At 39.5% G+C, this 16,069-nt stretch overlaps 1 protein-coding gene and 1 pseudogene across 1 annotated transcript in view; one reads left to right on the forward strand and one right to left on the reverse strand.

The window, feature by feature from the left end:
• Positions 1–16,069, forward strand: part of TMEM178B (transmembrane protein 178B) — a 388,508-nt gene that overhangs the window by 175,767 nt on the left and 196,672 nt on the right. The window lies entirely within an intron of this gene.
• The window catches only part of LOC143679706 (putative cysteine--tRNA ligase, mitochondrial pseudogene), a 108,455-nt pseudogene continuing 97,411 nt past the window's right edge, over positions 5,026–16,069 (reverse strand).

A 16,069-nucleotide genomic window follows, 5' to 3' on the forward strand; every position in this document is an offset into this window, starting at 1 on the left:
TGTCTGCTAGCTTTCTCTCCAGGCTTCTTCAACAGCTTTCTCTGGGGTTCTGTCTGTTCTGTTGGCTCCGAAGCTTTTCCAAGAATGGTTCCCTCTTAAAGGGCTCCAGTAAGCAACCCCACCTTGAATGGGTGGAGACACATCTCCATGGAAACCATCTAATCAAAAGTTACCACCCACAACTGGGTGGGTCATATCTCCATAGAAACAGTACAAAAGATCCCACCCAGCAATGTTGAATGAGGATTAAAGGACAAGGTATTCCTGGGGTAAATAATAGCTTCAAACTGGCACACAAGGCTTAAATAAATAGCAGACTAGTCACCCTTTGCTCTCAAAATATGGAAATGAGGTGTTGTAGTTTGCTAGCTGCCGGCATGCAACACACCAGAGATGGATTGGCTTTTAATAAAAGGGGATTTATTTTGCTAAAAACGTGTAGTTCTTCAGAGGAAAGGCAGCTAACTTTCAACTGAGGGTCTTTCTTATGTGGGTAGGCACAGGTGGTCTCTGCTGGCCTTTTCTCCAGGCCTCTGGGTTCCAACCACTTTCCCCGGGTTGATTCCTTTCTGAATCTCCAAAGGCCTGGGCTGAGCTGCAAGTGCTGAGCTGCTTGGGCTGTTCTACCTTGTGTTCTCTCATTTAAGCACCAGCCAATTAAATCAAACATCATTCATTGCAGCAGGCACACCTCCTAGCCGACTGCAGATATAATCAGCAACAGATGAGGCTCACATGCCATTGGCCCAAGTCCACAGCAATAGAACTAGATACCTTCACCTGACCAAGTTGACACCTAGAACCTAACTACCACATGAAGTTATGTAGCATAAGTTATGAACCCCAATGGCTTTTAGCAATCTGTCTATTTTCTTCTAAATACTCACAAACCATTAGTTTAATCAACAGTTCCATTGAGGGGATCAGCATAGGTTTTGTTTTGTTTTTTTAAAGCAGTTTTATTGAGATGTATTCATACATCATAGCATCCATCCAACGTATACAATCAGTGGCTTTCAGTTTAATTACAGAGTTATACATTCATTACCACAATCAATTTTAGAACATTTTCATTACTCCAAAAAGCAAAACCAGATGCCCCTTAGCAGTCATATCTCAATCCCTCTATCTGTGCCCATCCCGGCATAACCACTAATTTAATTCTGCCTCTGTGGATATATTTGTATTTACATATTATACAAATGGAGTCATAACATATGTATTATTTTGTATCTAGTTTCTTTTACTTAGCAGAATCTTTATTTTCAAAAATTGTTTTTTAAATGCAACTCTTTTGAAATATATTCACAGACCCTATAATCATCCAAAGTGTATAATCAGTGGTTCATAGTATCATCATATAGTTCTGAATTCATCACCATCGATTTCTGATTTTGAGTAATGATTTTCATTACTCAAAAAACAGTAAAAATAAGAGTAAAAATTAAAATAGAAGTAAAAAAGAACACTCAAAACATCCCATGCCCCCACCCCTCCTATTTATTTATTTATTTTGTCTCATCTGTCCATATAAAGGATAAAGGGAGAATCAGTCACAGGTTTTCACAATCATAAGGTCACACAGTAAAAGCTGTTATACAATCATCTTTAAGACTCACAGCTACTGGATCACAATTCAACAGTTTCAGGCATTTCCCTCTGATTACTCCAATACACCAAAAACTGAAAAGAGATATCTATGTAATGCTTAAGAATAACCCTAGAATGACCTCTTAATTCTATCTGAAATCTCTCAGCCACTGAAACTGTATTTTGTTTCATTTCTCTTCCCCTTTTGGTCAAGAAGTTTTTCTCAATTCCAGGCTCATCCCCGGGAGTCATGTCCTATGTTGGCATGGAGATTTATACCTCTGGGAATCATGTCCCATGTAAGGGGAAGGGCAGTGAATTCACTGCAAGTTGACTTAGAGAGAGAGGCCACATCTGAGCAACAAAAGAGGCTCCCTGAAGGTGACTCTCAGGTATAATTATACATAGTCTTAGCTTCTCTTCTGCAGAAATGCTTCATAAGGGCAAACCCCAACATCAAGGGCTTGGCCTATTAACTTGGTAGTTCATAATACTTGTGAGAATATCATGTCTTCCCTTGGTGGGGAATTTTAATACTTTCACATTTTCTTTGCAAATACTATTTTATCTTCTGCCAAGATTACTCTGGGGTGTATCAGGACATCACACTAACCTTTACAAACCAACAAGATCTTACTCTTTATTCAAGGTTCTATGTAATTATGGAACTAACCGTAGAAGTTAAATTAGATAGTGTGCTGCAGAAAAATATAAATTTTGCACCAAATAGACATCTCTCCCTTTGGTTTCACACAGAAGTTGAAGTTTAGTATACAGTCAATATCATCCTTTACCCTTTAGTCTTATTTACCTTAGTCCTAAATAGATCAGCTTGATTCATATCTCTAATGGAAAGTCTGATCTCTTTTTTTTTTATTCTAACAGTTGCTTTATGGGGTAATGCTGACTTTCATAGCTGCAGAACTCTACCTCTGAGACTCAGGTGTTACACAGATACCTGAAGTTCCAGGAAAAGACCTAAAACCTTCCTTCCTTCTTGTAGCCGCTCAATATTCTGTTGAATGTATCCCACACAGTTCTCCCTTTCATTCATCATTCAGTGTACCCGTAGGCCACCTCTGTCCATTGCAAATCGTGAATACTGCCACCAGAAACACCAGTGTGCAAATGTCCATTTGTGTCCCTGCTTTCAGTTCTTCCAGGTAGGCACCTAATAACAGGGTTGCAGGATCTTATGGCAGCCCTATACTTAGCCTCCTATGGAACCTCCACACTGCCCTCCAGAGGAGCTGCACTATTCTCCTTCCCTGTCAACAGTGAGTAGGTACATCTCTCTCTCCATGTTTTCTTCAGCACTTATATGCTTCTGTTTATTTCTTAAGCAGTTTTATTCACACGCCATGCAATCCATCCTAAATAAACAATCAATGGTTCACAGTACAATTACGTAGTTATGCATTCACCACCACAATCTATATGAGGATGTTTCCATTTATTCTGCAAAGAAAGAAGAGGGGAAAAAAAAGAAGAAGAAAAAAAATTTAATTAAAAGGAGAAACAACATCACCAAGAATCCCATCCCCCTCCCTTATATCCCTCTCTTATTGTCATTTAGCTTTGGTATGTTGCCTTTGTTACATTTAATGGAAACGTATTCCAATGTTAGTGTTAACTATAGATCCTAATTTGCATTGATTGTATTTTTTCCATATACCATCCCATTTTCAGTACTCTGCATTGTTGACATTCATCTCCATCTTGTAAAAACATTCTTATATTTGTACATTTAATCACCATCATTGTCCACGCTAGGTTTTGCTAGGTCTCTAAAAACTGTTCAATGTAGGAGATCATGGAGCCAAATACAGTCCCAGTCTTTATATCTTTCCTTCTGGTATGATACATGTCCATACCTTTATTCTTTCAGCCTTACTCTTAGCTTTGTTCAGTGTACTTACAATTTTGTGCTACCATCAGATAGTATTGTACTATCAATTTCTGGATCTTTACAATCAATCCAATTCAACATTCTGTACTCATTCAGCATAAAATGCTCAATCTCTGTCCTCTTTCTATCTTCTGATTACCTGTGTCCTCAAATTTTACTCTCAAATTTTGCTCATTAATGTTATTTCATATTAGTGAGACCATTTAGTATTTGTCCTTTTGTTTCTGGCTAATTTCACTCAACATAATGTCCTCAAAGTTCATCCAGATTGTTGCATGTGTCATGAGTTATTTTTTCTCTTTTTACCCTTGCTGATGGTCTACATTTCTGCACTCTTCTCAAGACCTCTATCTTCTCTTTTCCTATCTGCCTATAGTGCTCCTTTTAGTATTTCTAATAGAGCATGTCCCATGTTCACAAACTCTTTGCATCTGTTTGTCTGAAAATGTTTCTCTCCCTCATTTTTTTTTACGTTTTAAATTGTAAAATATGACATACGTACAAAAACTTGATTAATTTCAAAGTGCATTTTAACAAGTAGTTTTAGAACACATTTCAAAGTATGGTATGGGTTATAGTTCTGCAATTTCAAGTATTTCCTTCTAGCTGCTCTAAGACACTAGAGACTGAAAGGAAATATCAATATAATAATTCAGTCATCATACTCATTTTTTAAATCCTCTCTTCTCTGTTACAACTCCTCCTTCTCCTTTGATCCTTCTACCAATCTTTAGGGATGTTTAGACAATGACCATTCTAACTTCTTCATGTTGAAAAGGGGTGTTGACATTATGTGGTAAAGGGATACAACTGGTTGATGCTCTTGGAAAGGCTGGTAATGGACTTTCAGGGATTACCTTGCCTAAGAACCATCTGGAAACCATAGGTTCTAAAAACAAACTTAGTGAGTGAAACTTTTATTGAGTCTCAGATAGAGCCCTGAGTTTTCTTTAGGGTTTATGGAAATACTGTTGGTTGGGGCTTGGCATTACCATGGCAATTAGCAATATCTAGCTGAAGTTCACATAAGAGAAGCCTCCAGAATAGCCTCTCAACTCTATTTGAAATCTCTTAGCCACTGATACCTTATTTTGTTACATTTCTTTTCCCCCCTTTGGTCAGGTAGGCACTGTCGAGCCTATGGTACCAGGGCCCCACAAACTCTCCCCCATTTTTGAAGGACAGTTTTGCCAGATATGGCGTTCTTAGTTGGCAGTTTTTCTCTTTCAGTATCTTAAACGTATTATCCCAGTGCCTTCTCACCTCCATGGCTTCTGCTGAGAAATCCACACATAGTCTTATTGAGTTTCCCTCTTATGTGATGGATTGCTTTTCTCTTGCTGCTTTCAGAATTCTCTATCTTTTTTTTTTTTTGAAGGTTATCAGTTTAATCTATTTTAATATTGACTTACCAGCCACAATAAAACTTTAAAGTTTTTGTCATAAACAGTAAAGCATAGAACCTATATCATGAAAGTGTGATTCCAATTCCATGTGGCTTTATTTAATTCTCAATTCCCTGCTTTCTAGTCTTTTATTCTTTGATCCAGTAGTTCCCATGGAGATGTACTGCTTCTGTCTTTGATGTTGATGCCATGGTCAGTGAGGTCCTTGCCCAGGGCATCACATGCCTGAAGCATGGGTTGTCCCTCCAGGAGCCACTGCTGCTGGGCCTCCCTGCTGGCCTCCTGAATGACCCGGGTATACTGATGAACCTTCAGACAGAACTGGACCAGCTCTGTCCAGCTGTCTCTTGAAATAAACTGTTGATTTGCCAGAGAAATTCCAGAAGACTCTAAAAACTGTTCAGTGTAGGAGATCATGGAGCCAAACAGAGCAGGACTTCTAGGAGCTCTTGTTGCCTTAGCAACTGCCTTAAGCTGTCTGTTTCCACGGTGAATGAGGTCCATAATGGTATCAAGTGCTTTCGGTATGTCAAAGTCATCTACAAATGCAGGCTTCACAGCCACCTTTGCATTGGCTAGTCTTTCCCACAATAGGTCTTCCCGATGGAGTCACACAAGAGCTGTCCTTTCATATAGGCTTGTGCATCCTCAAGGAACATGAAGCTGATGCATGGTGGAGTCCATGTAGTCTATTGCAGAACAGCTGGAAGACATCAGGTAAAAAATTCTTTAGAAAGTCCTTAACAGTAGTGTCATTTTTAAACGATTTGGACATTTTTTCTTCTTTGCTTTCAATGTGCAAATGCCCAGAATGTAGAAAATAATTTCCCCATTGCTTGCAGTGTGCAATTTCATTTTCACGATGTGGAAAATCTAAATCTACCCCTACCTAAATGGATATCCAGTTGACTTCCAGATACCAAACTAGATGTGGTGGAACATTCAGTATGCCAGCCAGGTCTTCCATTTCCCCAAGGAGATGCCCCCAAATCTCCTGGGGTTTACCTGCCTTCCATATGGCCCAATCACTGGCATGTTGTTTGTCGGAATCAGCTGGCTCTCCATGTGGATCAAGGGCCAGACCAACTAGTTTAGACAAGATGTGGCAACCTTGAAGGTTCTTCCACCCTCAGGGTACTTGAGGATAGCTGAAAACATTCCTCAGATAATTTATTTCATTATAGGAATAATTGCTAATGGGCATGCTTATTCAACGGTAAAAGACAGTGTCTACTTTGATCTGAAGTCCTGAGGAGACAAGTATGATAAACTAGTTATTTTATTTTTTACTTACACAGTTTTATTCACATACCATAAATCCATCCTAAGTATACAGTCAGTGGCTCTTGGTATAATCACATAGGTGTACATTCACCACTGCAATTAAATTAATATGAGAATATTCTAATTTCTTCTGAAAAAAAAATCCCATACCCTTTATATCCCTGTATTATTAATACTTAGTTTTGGTATAGTTCCTGTTACAATTAATGAAATAATATTACAGTGCTACTGTTAACTATAGATCTTAGTTTGCTTTAATTGCATTTTTCCCATATACCACCCTATTATTAATACCTTGTAATAGTAACATACGTTTGTTCTAGTTCATGTAATAACTTTCTTATATTTGTACAATTAGCCACCATCATCGTCTTCTTTGGGTATTGCTAAGTTATGCAGTCCCATACTTTAGCCTCTAGCTTTCCTTCTGGTGACGTACTTGACCCTAGCCTTCCTCTTTTAACCATTCTCACACTCAGCTTTGTAATTTATGCCTACAGCATTGTGCTGCTATCATATAGTATTGTGCTATCCATTACTGAACCTTTGTAATTAACCTTTTTAAGCATTCTGCACTACTTAAGCATAAATTGTCCAATCTCTACTCTTTCTATCTCCTGATAACCTGTGATCTCAAATTTAACACCCAAAGTTTGCTCATTATAGTTAATTCATATTAGTCAGACCATACAATGTTTGCCTTTTGTTTCTGGCATATTTTGGTCAATATTAATGCCATCAAGATTCATCCAAGTCATTGCACACATCATGACTTCATTCCTTTACACTGTATAATATTCTATCATATGTACACATCACATATGTATACACATTCTGTATACACAGTAAATGATAGTCATTTATCTACCTTTCAGTCCATGGACATTTGGGCTACCTCTGTCAATTGGGGATCATGAATAATGCTGCCACAACCAGTGGTGTGCAAATGTCTATCCATGTCCCTGCTTTGGTTCTTCTGAGTATATACCTACTAACTGGATTGCTGGATCATATGGCAATTTCATACTTAGCTTCCTCAAAAACTGCCAAACTGCTTTCCAGAGTCACTATACCATTCTGTATTCCCACCAACAGTGAAAAAGTGTACCTATTTCTCCACATCCTCTCCAGCACTAATGGTTTTCTGATTTTTTAAACAGTCTTATTCACACACCATAAAATCCACCCTAAGTGTAAAATTAATGGTTCCTGGTATAATCACATGGTTATACATTCACTACTATAGTCAATATAAGAACATTACCCTTTTTTCTGGATAAAAAATTTTAGGAGGTTTTTGATGACTGGTTCAATCTCTTGTGATTGATCTGTTGCAGTCTTCTATTTCTTCTAGAGTCAGTATAGGTTATGTGTTTCTAGGAATTTGTCCATTTCATCTGTGTTTTGTAATTTATTGGCATATAGTTGTTCATAGTATTCTCTTATGATCCTTTTTATTTTCGTGAAGACAGTAGTAATGTTCCCTCTCTCATTTCTGGCTTTATTTGTTTGCATCTCCTCTTTTTTTGCTTTGATAGTCTAGTTAAGAAGTTTTCAATTTTATTGATCCTCTCAGAAAAACAACTTTTGGTTTTGTTAATTCTATCGGGTTTTTTATTCTCAATTTAGTTTATATTTGCTTTAAGCTTTGATAGTTTCATCTTCTGCTAGCTTTGGGATTCGTTAGCTATTCTTTCTCTAGTTCCTCCAGCTGTGCAGTTAGGTCTTTGCTTTTAGCTCTTTCTTCTGTTTTTTGTTTGTTTTTGGCATGAGCAGTCTTTAGGAATCGAACCTGGGTCTCTGGCATGGCAGGCAAGAATTCTGCCACTGAGCCACTGTTGCACCACCTTCTTTCTTCTGTTTTAATTTAGAAACTTAAGGATATAAATTTTCCTCTCAACACTGCCTTTTCTGCATCCCATACGTTTCTGTATGTTGTGTCCTCATTTTCATGTGACTCGAGATATTTGCTGATTTTTCTTGCACCTTCTTCTTTGTCCCATTGACTAAGAGTGTATGTTTAACCTCCATATATTTGTGAATTTTTCAGTTCTCTGCCGGTTATTGATTTCCAACCTCATTCTATTGTGGCAAGAGAAAGTTCTTTGTGTAATTTCAGTCTTTAAAAATTGATTGAGACTTTTTTTTGTGACCCAACATGTGCTGTATTCTGGAGAATGATTCATGGGCACCTGAGAAGACTATATATCCTGCTGTTTTGGGATACAGTGTTCTGTATGTCTGTTAAGTCTGGTTCATTTATCAAATTATTCAAGTTCTCTGTTTCCTTATAGATCACCTGTCTAGATATTCTATCTATTGATGAGAGTGGTGTATTGAAGTCTCCAACTATTTTTGTAGAGACATCTATTTCTTCTTTCAGTTTTGTCAGTGCTTGCCTTGTATATTTGGGGGCACCCTAGCTAGGTGCTTAAATATTTATGATTGGTATTTCTTCTTGATGTATTGCCCCTTTTATTAATATATAGTATCCTTCTTTGTCTTTTATAACAGTTTTGCATTTAAAGTCTATTTTGTCCAATATTAGTATAGCTATCCCAGCTCTTTTTTGGTTATGGTTTGCATGGAATATCTTTTTACAGCCTTTTACTTTTAGCCTATTTTTATCCTTGGGTCTAAGGTGAGTCTCTTGTAGACAGCATGTAAATGAATCATACCTTTTAATCTACTCTGCCTATCTGTATGTTTTGACTGGGGAGTTTAGTACATTAACATTCAGTATTATTACTGTAATGGCTGTGCTTCAACCATTTTATCCTTTGTTTTTTATATGTCATATCTTTTTTTTTTTTGTATTTCTTTTTACCCTTTTTGTTACCCTTACAAATAATCTTCATTTTTACGCTCTCTTACAAATCCCCTCTCCTGTCTTTTCTGTTCAGCCTGCAGAATTCCCTTTAGTATTTCTTGTAGGGCAGGTCTTTTGTTGATGAACTCTCTCAGTTTCTGCCTTTCTGTGAATTTTAGACTCTCCCTCATTTTTTAAAGACAGTTTTGCATATGAAGAACCCTTGGCTGGCAGTTTTTCTTTTTCAGTACCTTAAATATGTCATACTACTGCCTTCTCACCTCCAAGGTTTCTGGGTAGAAATTGGTACTTAATCTTATTGTGAGTCCCTTATATGTGATGAATTGCTTTTTGCTTGCTGTTTTCAGGATTATCTCTTTATCTTTGGCGTTGACTTTCTGACTATCATGTGTCTCAGAGTAGGTCTGTAAGAATTTAGTGTGTTTGGAATAACTTCTTGGACATGTATAGTTAGTTATGTCTTTCATAAGAATTGGGAAATTTTCAGCCGTTATTTCCTCAATTTTCTGTCTGATCCTTTACCCCTCTTTCTTTCTGGGACATGTTTGTGCATTTTGTACTGTCATTCAGTTTCCTGAGACCCTGATCATTGTTTTCCATTTTTTTCTCTATCTGTTCTTATAAGTGTAAAATTTTGATTGCCCTATTTCTCTAGTTCACTGATTCTTTCTTTTGCCTATTCAAATCTGTTGATAGCTCTAATGTATTTTAAATCTCTTCTGTTGTACCTTTCATTCCCATAAGTGCTGTTATGTTTCTTTTCATACTTTCAAATTCTTTATGCTGAGCCATTATATTCTTAATATCTTCTATCTCTTTAGCCATATTTTCCTTCATCTTCTTGAAGTAATTTAGGGGATTCGTTTGAACATCTTTGTTTAGTTTGGTATCTCCAAGTTTGTTGTCTCCTCTGAAGTTATTTGTTCTCTTGTTTGGGCCATGTCTTCCTGTTTCTTGTTATGGCTTATATATTTTTTGCTAATGTCTAGGCATCTGATTATCTTGATGAGTTTACTCTGAAGGTCAGTTTCTCTTGCCTAGGGTTTTTTTGTCAATTGGCTTTGTGTAAAGGCTCTTCTTTTGCACTTGTTTTGACTTATCTTAGGAGCTTTAGAATTGCCCATGTTTAACTGATCAGATTTTTTTTTTAGCTCTTCTTCATCCGATTCCTGCCATGGGTATATGGTGCAATTTTTAAGATTGTACTATTTGTGCAGTTGTCTCACCCACAAGAGAAAGCTCCCTTTCCTCTGTTCCTACTCCATGAATCTTGATCTGTTCTGTTTTTGTTTTGCCTCTATAGTTTTTTTTTTTTCTTATCTCCTTTTGTTGCCAACCAGTTCCTTTTGCTTGGAGGGCAAATTCTGGGAGGAGGGCCACCCTGGAGAAGTCTTTCCAAAGTCAGTATTTCCCAGCCAAAACAGGGCCAGGGATCCATGAAGGGGGCACAGACAAATTCCAAAAAGCCCTGGGGAGAAGGTCAGGAAAGATGCCGAAAAGCCTGTTTGATAGCTTCCCGAAGCTATACTTTCCTGGCCTGCTCAGCAGATGGCGCTCTTTAGCAAACTGTTCCCCACAGCTCTAAGGATGCCCCTTGCTTTTAAACCTCCATCACCTTCAGCCCTGTCAGGGTTAAGGTAGAAACCATGGTTGCAGTGATCCCTGGCTGTGTGGACTAAACAGCAATTTAGAGCCAGGATCTAGCGATCTAAATTTGCCAAGTAAAACCTGCAGTCAGTACTTGGCCATGCCCTCCCCCTTCTTGAGGGGCAGAGCTTCCTCGTCCCTCTCCATCTGCAGCAGCCAGCCAGCTATAGGACCCAAGGCAGCCCCCCTGGGCAGTGGGGGATGGGCACAACAGCTACTGTGAAGCGAGTTACCCACAATTCACTGCAGTCTCTTTGTTCCTTTCTTCCCTGGACGCTGTAAAGTGCTCCCCTGACCTCTGGAGCACCCCCTAAATAATTGTTTCAGACAGTTTCTGCTTTTCTACTAGCTGTTTGTGAAGGAGGACTGAGTCCTGGAGCTCCCTCTTCTGCCATCTTCCCCCAGATTCCCCTCAATATCAGCATGGGGTTTTGAAGGGGTTCCTTCCTCATTCTCCTGCTATCTAGTCTGGACAATACTGGTTCCTCTCAGCAACTAGCATCTCCTCAATCACTTGCCCAGCTGGGGCTGTGAGGCCACACCTTCAGAGCTGGCTGTGCTCCATCTGGGCCTGAACGGTTGATCTTGCTTAAGGAAGCCAACTGTCCTCATACTATCTTTTCACTCTCCTGCACTTCACTTACTTCTTTACGATGCTTACTTTTGTAAAGTGACCTTTCCTATTCTCAGGGTCATTTTCCTAAGGAAAGGCACACAGTAAGAGTTTTGCCTTCTTATTGCCATCTGTGAGCATTAAATTATATTTCCTAAGGAGGGGATTCATTTTTTTCTTGGTTGCTTACCCCCAATATAGCTCAGAAAGCCTTTTAAAACTGTCTTCAGCATTTTTTGAGCCTTTACCCTGCTTCCAGATACTCCCAGGCCCCTGCTGGGAGGCTGAGTTCAGCTGGCTCAGAGCTCCTCCTCCAGTGTTTGTACCTGTGTTCAGTGCCCCAGCTCAGGGTAGAAAGCCATCTGGGTGACTGCATGGCTTTTGTTAGATGTCTCCCACTCTTTCTTCTTTGGGATTATTTGCAATTGTTCAGTCAAAATTTTACGTATCATAGTCTTTCTTGCACAAAGGGTACTCTCTGGTACTATTGGGTCATAGATTTCAACCTATTTATCTCACTGGTAATGTTTTGAACTCATTTTACCCGAAGCCCAGGTACCTACCCAGAACCCTGCACCATCCTTTATTCCTTGTGTGTTGCAGCCTTGTCTCCTTACTATCTGCCTAAACAGATAAGTAGAGCTTCCCCGTCCGGAAAAAATAAGGAGGAAAAAAAAAAAGATATAAGAAGATAAGAGAAAGAAAGAAAGAAACCCTCTTTGATTTTATTATCCTCTCCAGCAACTGTCTTCCTTTTCTCCTTCCTTTCAAGTCCACTCCCAGATTTCTTGACTGCACTGCCTTCCCTGTCATTTGCTGTCCCTCTGGTCTTTCTTTGGCCCTCTGCAGACTGAATTCCAGCCTCCTGATGCCTTTGATGCTGTAGATGCCAATGTGATTCTTACAAAGAGTTGCCCCTACCCAGACAGTAAACACCAGGCTCTACATAAAAGTGACATCCATCGATGTCTGCTAGCAGGATTTGTTTCTTGGCTCATTCTGCCTCCTTTCATTCCTTACCTTGCTTCCTGCTCCAGGGCCTTGTCTTTCCTGGCTACTGACCTAGCTGTTCATCCAACCTTTCTATCCCCACTTCGCCCTGTCAGATTGACAGGTTCTTATCCCTCCAGGCTAACAACCTTGGGTATCCTCCTGGCTTTGTTTTTGTTTATTTTCCAATTAGGCTTAGTGCATCCACAAATAACCCAGAAAAATTCTTCTCCTGGCTTGCCTTGACCCCCAGGACTTTCCTTCCCATGTATTGTCTCATTGCTTGCATATGATCTTTTCTTCCTCAAAAATCTTCATTGACTTTTATTATATACAGGACCAACTCCGATGTTTTTATTCATAAACTTTGGGCATAGAATTCATGCCTTCTCCAAAAGAATTAGCAATGTGGCTGAGGGTACAATCTCCAGAGCAGGACTGCCTGGGCTCTAATCCTGGCCTCGCCCATCATCCTTGGAGCTGGACAGCCTTACGCAGGCTACTTAGGGTCCACAGTATCTACCTACCATTAATTGTGATATTTAAATGTATATGTGCTTAGGGCAGTGTCTCACATGTAGTAAAATATTAGGTATTATCATTACCATGGTTCTTGGGTACAGTCACAGAACCCAGACAATCTGGCTTGAGTTCAAAGGAGAGACTGACTAGGGACACAGGCTTTCACAGGGACCCCAATGCAAGAAGACCAGCATAGCCCTGGAGGTATCAGGACCAGAACTGGACAAGTCAGGGGCTTGTTTGACTTCTTCTTTATGCAGGTGAGTGGTCTTATCTGTGTTTTCTCTGATTGCTTGCTTCGTCCTTCTTCCTATACAGACTGACTCTCTGGCTTTTTCTTGCTCGTGGGGCTAGATGGCTTCCCCCATATCTTCTGAGTTTCTGCATAGAGCTGCTAATCAGCAGAGAATCCAAATTCCAAATTCCTAGGAGAAAGCATCTGCTTGGCTCAGCTTTTGTCATGTGTTCACTCTGGTCCAAACAGCTGTGATGGAGTAGGACCAGATAATTGATAACTTAGAGTAAATATGGTTTTAGAAACCCATTCTGAAGTTAGAGGCAGGTCTTCAGAAGACAGGTATGGTTTGTCCAATACCTAAAAGGTATGTACTAACTTTTATCTTCAACTTCATTGCTTACTGTATCCTTAAATGAACTCTCCCCTGGGCCAAACTCAGTGCTCTCCAGGCGTACCATCTATATTCTAATTCTCAAAACATTGGCCATGGTTGGAATGTGCATTCCCCCTCCACACAGACACTTACATACTCTATCTAATTCATCACTTTCTCTAAGTCAGCACAAGTCAGGTTTCTGTAGCACAGATCAGGTTATCTGACCATCCCACCCCACCCCACAATGTTCTTTTCCCGTGTTGGACTTCTACAACCTTTGCGCTTTCTCTTTCTCTTTGCCCCTAATAATATGCCTTTGTGTTATCTTCTGTGTAGACTGTAAGCTCTTGGAGGGCAGGCGCCATGCATTATTTCTGTTCATGGAGGATGGCTGTGAATGAAGACCATGTCCATCTGTGTGCAGTGTCCCCTTCCCAAGCTATTATAAATCTTGAGATAAAGTGATCACTTAGGAGATTCCTGCCACTTACACATGGACAACCAGCTCTTCTTTAATGGTCAGAATTGTGTCAAGCATAGAAGTTTCCCTAATTGCTTTCTCTACTTTAGAGAGAGAAAATTGACAGCAGAATAAGTCAGGAGTCTCTTTGATGTTCTGCATGCAATAGAGTTGGCTCCAGGAGATAACAGTATTCTTGATCTCACTGCTCTAGCTAGATTCTGAGAAAGTTTTGTTGTCTGTATTGAGAAAGTGTCATTGATCTCCTGCAGTTGGAAGAATGTTGTGTACCAGTTTATCTTAACTAAAGTGACTTCTGATCTTTCTTCTTATTTTAGGATGCCCTTTGGGAAATCTTTTTTATGATCCTGAAGACTTCACCAGCACATGACAGATTTTTCCTTTCTTATGAGAAACAACTGGAATTAACAGGCTATGCCTATTGTTACTCCTAAGTAGCTTAAACCAAGCTGTGTATCCCTCTTTACTAGAAGAAAAACTGGGTAGTACCAAAAAGTGGGAACTCATAATGACTTAATTATGACCAAGAGGTTGAGTAATAATGCTGACTTGCTTTCTTTGTTTCTACTGAAAACACACAGAGAGAAATGTACCACTCACTGTCTAGAATGATGTAAGAAAAATGACATAAGGGTCCATGATTTATGCCCCAATAGATGGTAATCAAAGGACTGAGAGCATCTTACTCCCTTTGTCATCCTTCTCCCGGTCACCACAATAATGGCAAAAGCCCTACTGCCACCCAGAATTTGTATAGACAATTGAAGAATTCCACCTTCAGGTGGTACGGAACTTATGGCCAGTAAAATCCTCTGCCCAAGGGGTCTTGAAATTTTCCTTCTCATTATTATAAAAATCACTGTCTAGTTTAGCCTGTAGCAAGAAAGCAACTATTCTGGCAACTTGCCAATCCTCTCTCCCCTCTTTTTTGCCTTACCCTGGAGTTCTCCACCCTGGTTCATGTGTCTTATAGAGATGATTTTTTTTTTTTGAAATATCAAACTGTTCCATTATTGGCTCTCTGTTATCCCATTTGGATGCATCTCCTGGAAAGATGATGCTTTTCTGCTTGCTTCTGCACCCTGTGCCTCTTAGTATGCAGCCTCCAAATGCCATCTGTACCACTTCCTCCTACCCCCCAGAGCACTAATGATATTTCTTCCACCTAAAGAATTTACCTACATGTTTTGCGGAGCATGGAACACTTTTTTAATTTACAAGATCCAGAATATTTATGCATATGGAACATAGCTGCAAAGTTATTGGATCTTTTTTTTTTTTTTGTCTTTCTCTTGGATTTCTCCTCCTTGTCTTGACCTACTGTGTCATATTCTTCAAGATAATCCCCTTTATCTTTGGCTTTATTATAATTTCTCAGAAATATCTTTTCACTGTCATCTTGCCATCTTGTCTAGGAGGCTTTTATCTAGTCTAATAACCACACTGTAAAGAATCATTCTTCAAGAACCTTTTATCTTTGGGAGCATAAAAATGAGCTCGCTCTTGCAAGCTTTATTTCCTGGTTGGGAAAATAAGAGGGTAGCAGGCACATGCCCTGAAAGCCACCGACCAAGGGCCCACGTTCTTGAATTACTAATGAACCAATATTCTTCCTGACTTCTTCCACATATTTCACCTTTGAATTCCCATACCCCTCAAATTTGCTTTCATTTCTTTTTCTTGTTGAGTTCTCTGGCTACCATTGTGAGGATGAGTAGAGCCTACAGTACCGAGATTCCCAGGGTCTTGGCAAAAGAATCCTGTGAAATAAAATATTATAGGGACCTATAGGTCCACCTCAGTCCCTGATATTATTCTATTTGTGGAGGCAAGACTGGGAAGAGCCAAATCACTTTTATCTGGAGAGGAGGACTCATCTAGGGCTTGGAATAAATCACACTTGAGATGGCCTCAGACCTTGTTTTGATCTGTCATATAGGAGTACTCCCTCCCCCAGAAGAAGATTGATCTGGGGCTCTTCTGCTTGTCCCAGGCATAGCCAAACCTGAGCAACTTCTAGGTATATACTCATTGCCCGCTTCTCCTTTTCCCCTGGGAGGCTGCACCACTCTTGGTGTTATGGTCTTTGGCAACCCTTTCTTTCATTTAGAAGAATCTACTTTGCTGTTAAGACTCCAGATGGTAACTTTTTTTTTTTTCTGGCAAGGAAATACTTTCAGGGA

This window comes from Tamandua tetradactyla, chromosome 1 (assembly GCF_023851605.1).
Source record: "Tamandua tetradactyla isolate mTamTet1 chromosome 1, mTamTet1.pri, whole genome shotgun sequence".
Classification (NCBI taxonomy): Eukaryota; Metazoa; Chordata; class Mammalia; order Pilosa; family Myrmecophagidae; genus Tamandua; species Tamandua tetradactyla.